A 12,985-nucleotide genomic window follows, 5' to 3' on the forward strand; every position below is an offset into this window, starting at 1 on the left:
CAGAATAAAGCAAGGAGAACTCCACGAGTTGTGTCTTGTTGCTGGCATGCCTATGGTCTATGGTGGAGAGTTACAATACCTGTATTTCATCATATATGCTGTGTAGGTACCTTCCATGATGGTGCGCCAAACATAGTGCTTATTGTGGTCATATCTGTGACAAAATGGTGAGGAACTACTGTATATATCACTATGTAATTATTTGTGAATGAAATCGGTGGCAGAAATTCACTGTATCCTTCATGCTCTCACAGAGGTTTTTCAGATACATGAAGTGACACTGTCCCTGTTTTGCTGCAGATGTGTTATATCGATACATGTGCTTCGTTGAGTTGTCCGTTTAGCAGCATGGCCTATGACAGACAGGCTAGCTATCTGGTTAATCCTTTACACTCAGTGTCATATGAACACAGGGGCGTTATGTCTCAATAGAGTTGTGATGTATTCATTTGTTAATTTATATTCTCCTTCATTTGTTATCCGTTGAGAATTTTGTGGACAATTCATTGACAAGGTTGTGACACCAATAGTCATCTAAACGCATGTCAGTTTCAGTACTTAACCAAATGTCTGACCTGCTTTTTGCCTTTGTACTATGATCCACATTCCCTTCATTCATTCTCTTACATGAAGATTTGGATGTTTGTCCTGAACATGTCTAAAGAAAACAAGCAAAAAGCTGTATCCACCCTGCACACACAGTTGTCTCCACTAATCACAAATGTTGTCGGCGCATGTTCACATCTTTTGTTGATCCCAGGTTTGATTCAGGCCTATGTACCGGATAAAGTACGCATTATTTAGCTCTGTGTATTCCTTCATGGTCAACCCATGGTCACCCCGTATGTAGGATTTCCTCTACCCACAAGATTAAAGGCTCAGGTAAAAAGATTTCTCTCCCCGTTTAATCGAACATTATAAATAGTTAGGCGAGGAGAGGTTAGGGAGGGGATTTAAAAATACCCCAATCTATACTAATATGTTTGGTTGCAATCTTAAGAGGATGCACAATATCAATTTGGTGGAAAGGACGGAGGAAAATAGAAGAAATTACTGTGCGAAAGTCCAAGAACATAGGAAGGGGAATGGTATATTGTTGTAGGATTTACTTTCTTTGTGCACATTGGTCGGAGTTATGGCTAATATTGTTGATTATCCGCGACGCGGATAAATAGTGGTCTAGGTTGGGGATGGACCTGGGGCATGAGACTTCCCGTAAACTGTTCAAAATAAATTAAAGTCTGGCAAATGTACAGATGTCTCCCTGTGGTTTAAGATGTGTAGACCAAAAAAATCTATGAAGTGCACCAAACACCTCTATGTGGCAAAACAACAAAAGTGATGCAAGTCAGCGTTGTCGCTTTATTTTATTCATGACTGCTTTAATGTAACAAATGCTTCTCCTTAACTCGCGATGATTAACCTTCACGTTTAAAGTAAATGTGCCTGTTCAAGCTTCTCCAGGCAGAAACATATTACAGGCCAAGAGACATTAATATCAATGGCGCAATATTATTATGGTAATCTTCCATGTATCATTCTCGCAAAGTATATTTACTATGACTTTGAATATCGGGACAATGCATTTAGAAAACGATAATAGATTAATCCAGATTACTGCTGCTCATCGCAAATTGAATACTTTTCTTTACTCATAAGCACCAATCCGAGTAGTATGAAAATATCAGACGTGGGAGTCAAGTTTCTGTTGCCAAAAATCTGCTTCGACAAAGTAAATTCAACAGAGATTTTTTTTTCCTTATTCTAGTCCTTAAAATAACAGCGGTCTTGAGCCTGTTTTTAAATTATTTTACCAATTCGATGCAGTTTTTAAAACCTAACCACGATAGTCTGTTAGGATGCTAACGCGCTCTCTATATTAGCGGCTGTTAGCAGCGTTGCGACCTGGTATAGCTCTCATGGTGGTAGCAGTCAAATTATTGTGTTTGGTGTGTGTTTGGTTATTGTTAGCTAAGACCTTGCGCTTAAAAACTTCACCCAGTGTATGAGCTTGACACGAGGCTCCACAGCCGGACTGATATACACGCTGTGCGATTATTTAGACAACAGCACTCTCATCTTATGGGATAGGTGCTCTAATAAAGCTAGTCAAGAGCCTCATATAAACACACAAACATGTAATTATTACTAGGCACATCTCTACTGGCGATATATGATCAGACCTTTCATTGTGTCTATGAGTGTGTTATAAGACCCCATAAGATCATTATAGTTCACTATGAAGGGCCCAGGACGCCTATAGATTGGTTTCATAGAAAGTAATACCAAAGCTTTCTTCTAAACTGTTTTATACTCTAATAGTCCATCATCTTATGATGCCTATGCCACCTCCATCGTTATTAAAACCTGTATTCATGTAATAAGCATCTATAAATCAACTCTTACTAACATATTACAAGCACAGATTTAAAATAAAAGTAATAAACAGGTTAAACTGGAAAAACGTTTTTTAATCTATGGTTGACAAAGGTAAACTCAGACGTAAATGTACATGAAGAAAGTTTTTTAAAGATAAAGTTGTTTTAGTTGCATTAGCCGCTCAGCCTAGTAGCCATTAGCCAAGATCCCACCAGTTTGTTCACAACTGTATTAAACATTCAGCTGCGGCTTTGTCTGTTCGTTTGAGGTCCAGCAGCAGTCACTGAAGGCGTTCTTTCTGATGATAATAGTGATGTGGCTCATATTTGTAAAATGTGAATTTTATTATGTTCATAATAGCCAGGTAACTGAAGACACCATCTAAGTGTGCTGATTTGTTGTTATTGTGACAATATGTCCATTTCAGTTTTGCAACTTGAACAGTGTGGTGGTGTGCACAGGAATATGGAGAAACTTCCACTGAGATTGGTTTGTGCTGGCATGCCTATGGTAATGTTGGAGAGTTAAAGTACCTGTAGTTATTAAGCTGGATGTTACCTCCATATGTGCGGCCAAATAGTTCTTTTGTGGTCAATTATATGTGGACAAAAGGTTGCATGAACTCAATTTATTATACTATGTAATTTATTGTGAATGAAATCGGTGGCAGCAATTCTGTATCCTCTCATGCGCCTCCCAGATTGTTTTCAAGATACACAGATGACATGCCATGTGTTTCGCCAGATGTGTTAATCATACATGTGCTTCTGTTGAGTTTTGCAGTTAGCAGCATGGCCTACGAAGATATGTAGCATCTGGATCCTTCTACACTACAGTGTCATTATGAAACAGGGAGGTAGACATCATTCTGATTGTAGGATGTATTCATGTTATATTGTATATTCTCTTTTCTATTAGTCATCCGTTAAAGATTTGTTGGAAAATGCATGACAAAGTGTTTTGTCACCACCATTTTATGGCATAAACGGCGTTTCAGCTTCCAGGCTTGACCACTAAAATGTGACCTGCTTTTGCCTTATGACATTTTATCCAGTCACTTTCATTCAGTCTCTTACATGAAGCTTTAGCTGTTGTCTTGAAAACTTGTAAAAGAAAACAGGCAAAAAGCTGTCTTCCACCTGCACACCACAGATTCCACTATCAAAACTTGTTTGTGTGAGGCTATATTTCCACAGTTGTATTGATTTTCCAGTCTGAGGGCCCATGTCCGGAAAAGTGCCGCTATCTCTTTTATCTATGTATCTCCTTTTTTCCTCCCCTTTCTTTGCCAACCAATGTATACCCCCTTATGTAGGATTCAATTCCAACGATAACGGGATCATGTAAAAAGATATCTGTTTACCGACAAAAATGTTTAATATGCAAGTCGGAGTGTCTCTGCTCTTGTTAAAATAATATATTCTTTGTCTCCAGGGTGTGGTTCCTACTCTATGTACCAAAAAGATACTCAGAGGCTGGACAATTCATGTTTAATACTGCAACCCTGTTTTGTGACATGCTTTCCTACACCTCTCTGTTGAGGAGAAAAATACTTTGAATGGTCAGTAGATTAAAAAAAAATAGGAAAAATGAAATTATCAACTAATAACTAACATAAATAAAAATTAGCACCAGACAACACATCAGATGTTGAACTTGATGGCAATTATTTTTTGGGAATTTTTTGACGTTGATTTGCCAGGCAACACTTTTATAAATAAAAAGGTGGGACCAGGGTCATGTTTTCTCTGGTTCTATGTGCATTCGCTTGTTAACAGTTTCCCTTTGTTCATATTTTTTTTGTTTCATAATGCAACGAACACGTTGAAACATGTGACCAAGTCCATACTAATGCAGGCGGCTACAGTTTAACATACAAGCTCTTTTATACCGAGGTTCCATGACGTTATAAATCGTGGCAACATGTGGTTTGAGTATCCTTCTTGATGAAAAACCAAAGGTGCCCCTGAAAAACTGTTTGTCTGTCTTGCAACCTATGTGTTCAAAACCGGGTAGATATTGTCAGGACAAAAGTTGTGCTGACTGGTAGCTAATGTGGCTTGAATGGTGTGCTGATATACAAGTCATGGGAAACAGGAGGTTCAACATGTTGGTTGAGTTTTTGAATAACAAAAGATCTTGAGTAAACCAGTGTTTTACAAAGATAATAGCCTAGCTCTAGGTAATGCCTTAGTACGAACATAATGATCACTTCAGGTGATCTGTTTAACACGGGACAGATCTGCAGCCCAAGCCACCTGGCAAAAACTGGTACAGAGGCGTGTGGCCTCCTGAAATTTATACCATCTGTTATTATTCATGATGATAGAGTTTGTATATAGTACAAAAATTAATTTTATATTAATACCTTGTACCTACAGGTAAATGTTATTGCAAACGCCTAGACAGACAGGGTAAAGGGCAGTGTGACAAAGTAATTGTAAAAGAAGGATCATATGGAAGGTAAAGTTATTGATCTAACATTCCAGATTAGGGGCTGAGATGAGGGGTCAAACACGTCAACTTGTGTATTTCTAGTTTTGGCCACCAGAGGCAGTATCAGTACCCTGAAGGAAGAGTGTGTTGCTAATAAGTGATTAGTATTAGTTTTGGTAATTATCGCTTGTATTTTTTTCCATTGTGTTCATGCACTTATGCCAGTTGTGCTCAAAAAAATCCAAGGAAAGTAGCAGCTTGATCAAACTGGCAAATGAATGTTTGTAAACGTTCACTTAGTTTCGTACCACCCACATCATGTAGAAACACAAGAAAGTCTAGTATGTTACTCTCAGTTATTCGTCATCTTGTTCTAATGAATATAAAATCATTTTCTGTATGGTTCATTTACAGTGTAATTAAGAAAAAGTTACATTACTCCAGTTTGTTGTATCAAGTTTGGATTTGAATTCACGTAAATGTAACACAAGTCAGTGGAAAATGAAACTACTATATGGCTGAACGTCCTGTGGTCTACACAAAGTTGCATAACAATGGAGGTCAAGAATTACTATTCGTCAATGCACCCGAATGCTTAATAAAGAGGGATATTCCGGAAACAGCAAGGCTACAAGGACGAGCTCTTGCGGATTCGTCTCAGCAGTGGTCATGAGTTCAGGGACCAGAGATCGTGGGTCATGGTCCTTTTAATGGGAATTTTATATATCAAGTCTGTAGGGACTGTATAAAGCCTTTTCTGGAACCCCGAGCATGGACTGTATCTACAAATAGATCGTTTAAAGTAGTCCCAAAGGGAGCGGCACAAAAGTTTGATAAAATCTTTTTGGTGGATTCTTTGGTTCTGCTGCATCCATTTGAAACTTTTCCCTACAGTGTATAGGTAGGTATTAAAAATCAGTGGAGAAAAGTTTTAAGATTATTTCACGTGTCACAGTTTGTGTGTATGATTTGGATGTTTCTAATTTGAGAAAGCTAGCAGCGGCGTACCATTTTCAGAGCCAAGTTTCAGAATCAGCCACCAGCGAACTCCAATGGCTCTTGCTAAAATAAATAATATAAACTCAATTTCAAACCAATATTGAAAACTAAGCTACCAAATAAGAGTTAATGTTATACATTCCAATGGGCGATTCCAGCTGACCCAAGTGTCTATCTCAGAAGTGATGTGTTGGCTTTGGAAAACCCACTCAACAACATAGCTCTCAAGGGTGGTCGCAGTCAAATTTTGTGATTGGGGTGGTGTTTGGTATGTTTGCTAATATTACTCACCTATTTTAGTCTATTATACAGTACTAATGTTAATAAGACTTAATCAACCCTTTATAACATTTTTCAAAGCACAGATTGAGAAAAAAATTAAAACAGGTAACTGAAAAAGGAAAAAAAAAAAGTAAGTAGTGTGTTTGACATAGGGTAAAGTCGATTGTTAATAACTGACTATGAATGAAAAGTTGTTTTAGCGTGCATAGCAGCTCGCCTAGGTAGCATAGTCAAGCTCCACCCAGTTTGTCACAACTGCTTAAATTCAGCTGAGGCTTTTCTTGTTCAGGTTGTACGGGTCGGCAGCAGTCACTGAAGGCGTCTTGTTGAGATAAAACATTGATGTTGCCATCATATTTGTCAAAATGTAAATTTGTTTTAGTTCATTATAATGACACAGTTGATGAATGAACACTACATTCAATATGTGTGCGAGAAGAGGACAATAGAGTGCAACAGGGGCCATTCTTTGATTTTAAAGGTATATTATTAATTCCCATTATCCTGTCTTTGTGTCTTAGCTCGACCATAATTCATTCGATGTTTGCAACATTGACCGATAAAGTTATGGTGCTTTGTGCACAGAGAACTGGAAGAACTCCACGGACGAATTGTGTCTTTTGTGCTTGGCAGCATATCGGTAATGTTGGGAGAGTTAAAGGTCCTGGATTTCAGCCTATAATTCTTGCATTATGGTAACCTTTCCTCTATGTTGTTGGCCAACCAAGTCTTATTGTGGTCATATATGTGGAACACCAAAGGTGCATGAACCAATGTATATATTTTATACTGTATATTATTTTTATGACATACTGGTGGCAAGCACATCTCTGTATCCTCTCATGCCTCTCACAGATCAGATGTTTTCAGATTACCATATAGTGGTACACTGCCACTTGTGTTTTTCTGCGTTTGGTTAATTCTATACATGTGCTTTGTTGCAGTTTGCAGTTTAGCAGCTCCATGGCCTGTACGACAGATATTAGCTATCTGGATCCTTTACACTACAGTCGTCATTATGAACACAGGGAGAGTCATGTATCATCTTACTAGATTGCTATGGATGTTCATTTGTTAATTTATTTTCTTCTTTCATTCATTGTCATACGTTTAAGATTTTGTGGAAATTGTCTAGACAAAGGTTTTGTTCACCCCCACAACTTAGTCATTAATCCTCTGATCGGTGCTGACTTCAGGCTTGACCAGAATGTCTGACCTGCTTTTTGGCCTCTAATGACTTGGCGTTATCCCATTCACTTTCATTTCAGTCTCTTACATAGATATTTGGCTGTTTTGTCTGAAAACGTATAACTGAAAACAGCGCAAAGGCTGTCTCCACCTGTCACACCCACAGATTGTTTCTCAATATCCAAACATGTTGTGTTGGCACTATATTCCATCATTATTGATTCCAGGCTGATGTGCCCAATGTACCGGATAAACGGCGCATTATTTTTATGTATCTCCTCCTTGCCAACCAATGATCACCCCCTTTATGTATGGATTCAATCTACCAAAGATAAAGGAATCGTAAAAGATATCTGTTAATCGATAAATAAAGTTTTTAAAGCAAGTAGGAGTGTCTCTGCTCTGGTAAAAAAATGATATATTGTCTCACAGAGTGTGGTTATAAATCTATAGACAAAAATAAACCTAGAAGCTGGACCAAATTCATGTCTATATAGCCAAACTGTTTTTGTGACATGGATATTTTACTACACACTATAGGTGAGGAGAAAGCACTTTGAATGGTCAGTTATTCACAAGTCATTTTACCATTGTCAACCCCTGTTTCCAAAAACAAAGTTGCTCTACTGTGTGAAATATAAACTAGTACAACTAATAAAATTAAAATAGCACAAGACAAACACATCAGATGTTGAAACTGGGAATATATTGTTTTGGGGAATTTTTTTGAAGTTGATGCCAGCAACACTTTCTAAAAAAAAAAAAAAAGGTTGGGACAGGGTCAGTTTTCTCTGGTTCTATGTTGGGATTTCACTTGTATTAACAGTTTCTCCCTTTGTATTTTTTGTTCATCAATGCAACAAACATTTAAAAATGTGACAAATATCATTTTCCTTGGTGCTGATGATTAAAATCTGGTTTACCTTGGCCACTCGACACCACCAGAGGTCAGTATCAGACCTGAATAAGCATTGTTGTTTTCTAATAGTATAGTATAGTTTTATAATATCTTGCTTGTATTTTTCAAGGGTTCATGCAGTTTGCCAGTGGTGTTGCTTCAAAAAATCCAATTGAAGTGATGCAGTAATCAAAACTGCAAATGTATATAACTTTTCACTAGTTTTACAAGACAATCGTGTAGTAAAGCACAAGACAATGCAGCTTCTACCTCTCGTATTTCTTCATCTTGTTTCTACTGAAGAGAAATCCTTTTCGTATTTGTTCATTTAACAGTGTCATTAAAAAGTTACAATTCACCAGTTACATACTCCAGTTTGTTGTACAGCAACACGAGTCAGTGGAAATGAAAATGACTCCTGAATTGAGGGAAACGAAGGTAAACCATAACCGTGAGGGTTAAAGAAAGACTCCTCTGCCAAGAGTGAATACACAATTGTTGTTGACCGTTTTTTACATGGTCCTTCATGGGAATAACACACTTAACCAGTAACATAAATCGCACTTCTTATTCTAATGAGGCGATTTTAATTTGCTTCAAACGGCGTTGAAAGTTTTGTTAATGTCTAATGTCTACAGAAGAAATGTGTAATCAACTGCTAAATCATATCTATAATATATATATATAGTATATATATATTATATATATATATATATATAGATCTATACTATTCTATCGCGTTAGTCTAGTCCTTATGCTCTAACTAAGGGTCTGACCTGAGGGCTTGCCTTGTTAACTTCTACTCTCCATCCCCCTGTCTTTTCTTCCCCTTTCTTCTCCTTTTTTTGCCTTCCCTTCTTCTTATCTATCAAAAAGAACGCTTGAGTCTAACTCTCAAAGGTGTGGCCATGTTTCTGCCGTCCCGAACCCAGAATTGGTAGTTTTGTTCACAGAAGAGAGCTTGATAACTGGAACTTGCTCTGGCTCCTAATCTATTTTGAAAACATATGAACCACATAAACGATCCAACGGACAGCTGCACAAAGTGTGATAAAATCTTTTGTTGGAATTTTTGGTTCTGCTGCATCCATTTTGATACTTTTCCCGACATTGTGTTATAGGAGGCGGTTCAATGAAAGAGGGAGAGAGAAAGGGGGGAGTAGGGAGAAGAGGTAGTGCAAGGGGGCACAGTGGGGGGGGGGGGGATGAGGTGGAGGGGTCACAGGTGAGTCAAGCCGGAGACCCATTGGCAGAGGCCAGACGTCAGCGGTTTGTAGATGAAGCGCCACCAGCGAGGACCTGCACAGGGGCGCGGCCGAAAAGAAAAAAGAAATAAGAAGGGCAAATACAAGGAGGGTAATTCTAACGACGAAGGCACCCCCCAAACCAAGAAAAAAGAATAGGGAGGGAGGAAGTGCCAAGGGGGGAGCGAGCGCCAGGGGGGAATCATCGAAGGGCGGAGGCAGATGGGTAATCGGCGGGTGGGGGGGGCTGGGAAACAACCAAACTAACGTACCAACAACAGTAGCGAGCAGGGGGGGTTTGCGCGGGATGCAGTGCACAAGGGCGGGGGGGAGGGGGGGGGGGTGGGGTGAGGTTCTCGCAGCTTACCACCGAACTAGGCTTATTACAGGGATTAAGGGGACTGAAGCGCAGTGAGAGGTAAAACCGGAACTAGACATGGTACAAGCTCATCAGATTGAAAAAAAATACCTAAAACAGGTAACTGGAAAAAAGGAAAAAAAAAAAAAAGAAGAGGGTGGGACAGGGGATAAGGCAGAGGTTGGTTAAACTGACTATGAATGAAAAAGTTGTTTTTAGCTGCATTAGCAGCTCGCCTAGGAGCATAGTCCAAGCTCCACCCAGTATTGTTCACAACTGCTTAAATTAGCTGAGGCTTTTTTCTTGTTCGTTGTAGGGTCGGCAGCAGTCACCTGAAGGCGTCTTGTCTGAGATAAACATTGATGTTGCCATCATATTGTAAATGTAATTGTGATTTAGTTATTATAATGAACAGGTGACTGAATGACACTACATCAAAGTAAGTGTGCGAGAAGAGGACATAGAGGTGACAAAGCGGCCAGTTCTTGTGATTTTTAGCTAAAGGTGAATTAGAATCACTATCCATGCTCTTTTGTGTTACTTCAGCTCGAACCATAATTCATTCAGATTTTGCAACATTGAACCGATAGTAGGTGGTGCCTATTTGTGCACAGAGAAACTGGTAAAACTCCACGGAGAATTGTGTCTTTTGTGCTTGCAGCATATTCGTAATGTGTAGGGAGAGTTAAAGGACTGGATTCTCAGCCATATTCTTGGTCATTATGTTAACTTTCCCTATGTTGTCGCCAACCAGTCTTCTTGTGGTCTATATTGTGGACATAAACACCAAAAGGTGCATGAACCAATGTATATATTTTACTACGTATTTATTTGTGTATGACATCTGGGTGGCCAGGCACATCTCTGTATCCTCTCATGCCTTCTCACAGATCCACAGGATGTTTTCAGATTACCCATATATGAAGTGGACACTGCCATTGTTTTTTCTGCAATTGTGTTATACTATACATGTGCCTTCTGTGCCAGGTTTTGCAGTAGCATGCTCCATGGCCTGACGACACAGATAGTAGCTATCTGTGATCCTTTACACTACAGTCGTATTATGAACCAGGGAGAGTCATTGTATCATTTATAGATTGCTATGGCGGTCTCATTTTTTAATTGTATATTTCTCGTTTCATTCATTTGTCATACGTTTAAGATTTTGTGGAAATGTCTCGATCAAAGTGTTTTGTTCACACAACTTAGTCATTTAATCCTTGATCGTCCGCTGACTTCCGGCTTACCGCCCCTCAGTTGACACTGCTTCGTATGATTCCTGCTCTTTTATTGACTGTTGTTATCCCATTTCCGGCTTTCCCTCACTCTGTTTCTCCCTTCTGCGCCCATCATCTTCCCCCTATCCTTTTCCATTCACATTTCTATTTCAGTCTCCTTCTAACTTCCTATGAGTAAGGTAATTTTGGACTGTTTAGTTGAAAACGTATTTCCAATTATTTTCTTTCAACCGAACACAAGCAACGGCATGTCTCCACCCTGCACACCCACAGTTGCTTTACTCAATATCAAACAGTGTTTGTTGGCACTATCTATTCCATCATTATTGATTCCAGGCTGATGTGCCCAAGTACCGGATAAAATCGGCCTTATTTTATCTATGTATCTCCTCCTTTGCCAACCAATGATCACCCCCTTTATGTTGGATTCAATCTACCAAAGATAAAGGAACTTGTAAAAGATATCCTGTTAATCGAAAAAAATGTTTTTATAAGCAAGTAGGAGTGTCTCTGCTCTGGTTAAAAAATGATATATTGTCTCATCAGAGGTGGTTTCAAATCTATAGACAAAAAAAACCTAGAAGGCTGGACCAAATTCATGTATACTAAATGCAAACTGTTTTGTGACATGGATATTTCTACTTACACACTCTTTAGGGTGAGGAGAAAAGCACTTTGAATGGTCAGTTATTCACAAGTCATTTTCCATTTGCAACCCCTGTTCCAAAAAAGTTGCTCTACTGTGGTGAAATATAAACTAGTAACTAAATAAAATTAAAAATAGCACCAAGACAACACATCAGATGTTGAAACTGAGGAATATATTGTTTTGGGAAATTTTTGAAGTTGATGCCAGCAAACTTTCTAAAAAAAAAAAAAAAGGTTGGGACAGGGTCATGTTTTCTCTGGTTCTATGTTGGATTTCACTTGCTTTAACAGTTTCTCCTTTTGTATATTTTTTGTTCATCTGCACACAAAACTTTAAAAATGTGACAAATTCATTTTCCTTGCGTGCTGATGATTAATCTGTTTACCTGTGGCCACTCGTAACACCACCGAGGTCAGTATCAGACCTGAATAAGCATTGTTGTTTTCTAATAGTTAGTATAGTTTTATAATATCTTGCTTGTATTTTTTCATGTTTCATGCATAGCCAGTGTGTCTTCAAAAAATCCAATGAAAGTGATGTCAGTAATCAAAACTGCAAATGAATTTATATAACTTGCACTAGTTCATTACAAGCACAATCGTGTAGAAAGCACAAGTACAAGTGCAGTTTCTACTCTCAGTATTCTTCATCTTGTTCTACTGAAGAGAAATCCTTTTCTGGATTGGTTCATTTACAGTGTCATTAAAAAAGTTACAAATCCCGTTACATACTCCAGTTTGTTGTACAAGCAACACGATGTCAGTGGAAATGAAACTGACTCTGAGAGGGAAAGAAAGGTAAAACATAAACCGTGAGGGTTAAAGAAAGACTCTCTGCAGAGGAATACACAATGTGTTGACCCTGTTTTTACATGGTACTCCTGGGATAATACACACACTAACATGTAACATAATCCACTTCTTATCTAATGAGACGAGATTTAGATTTCTTCAAAGGCGTTGAAATTTGTTTGTAATGTCTAATGTCTACAGAAAATGTGACAACTGTAAACATATATATAATATATACGAGATATATATATAATTATATATATTATATATTTATAATATTACTATTTATATATATATATAGCAGTCTCCTAGTACCCTTGCATAAACTTCAGGATGATCCTGATGCTCTCACCCTAACTCACTCACTCTTCTTCTATCAAAGGAAAGCTTGAGTCTAACTCTCAAAGGTGTTGACATGTCTGTCTCCGCCTCCCGAACCCAGAATGGTAGTTTTGTTCCAAGAGAGGGCTGATAACTGAAATGCTTGGCTCCTAATCTATTTTTGAAACTATGAGGAACCACA

This window comes from Larimichthys crocea, chromosome XVIII (genome assembly GCF_000972845.2).
Source record: "Larimichthys crocea isolate SSNF chromosome XVIII, L_crocea_2.0, whole genome shotgun sequence".
Lineage (NCBI taxonomy): Eukaryota > Metazoa > Chordata > Actinopteri > Sciaenidae > Larimichthys > Larimichthys crocea.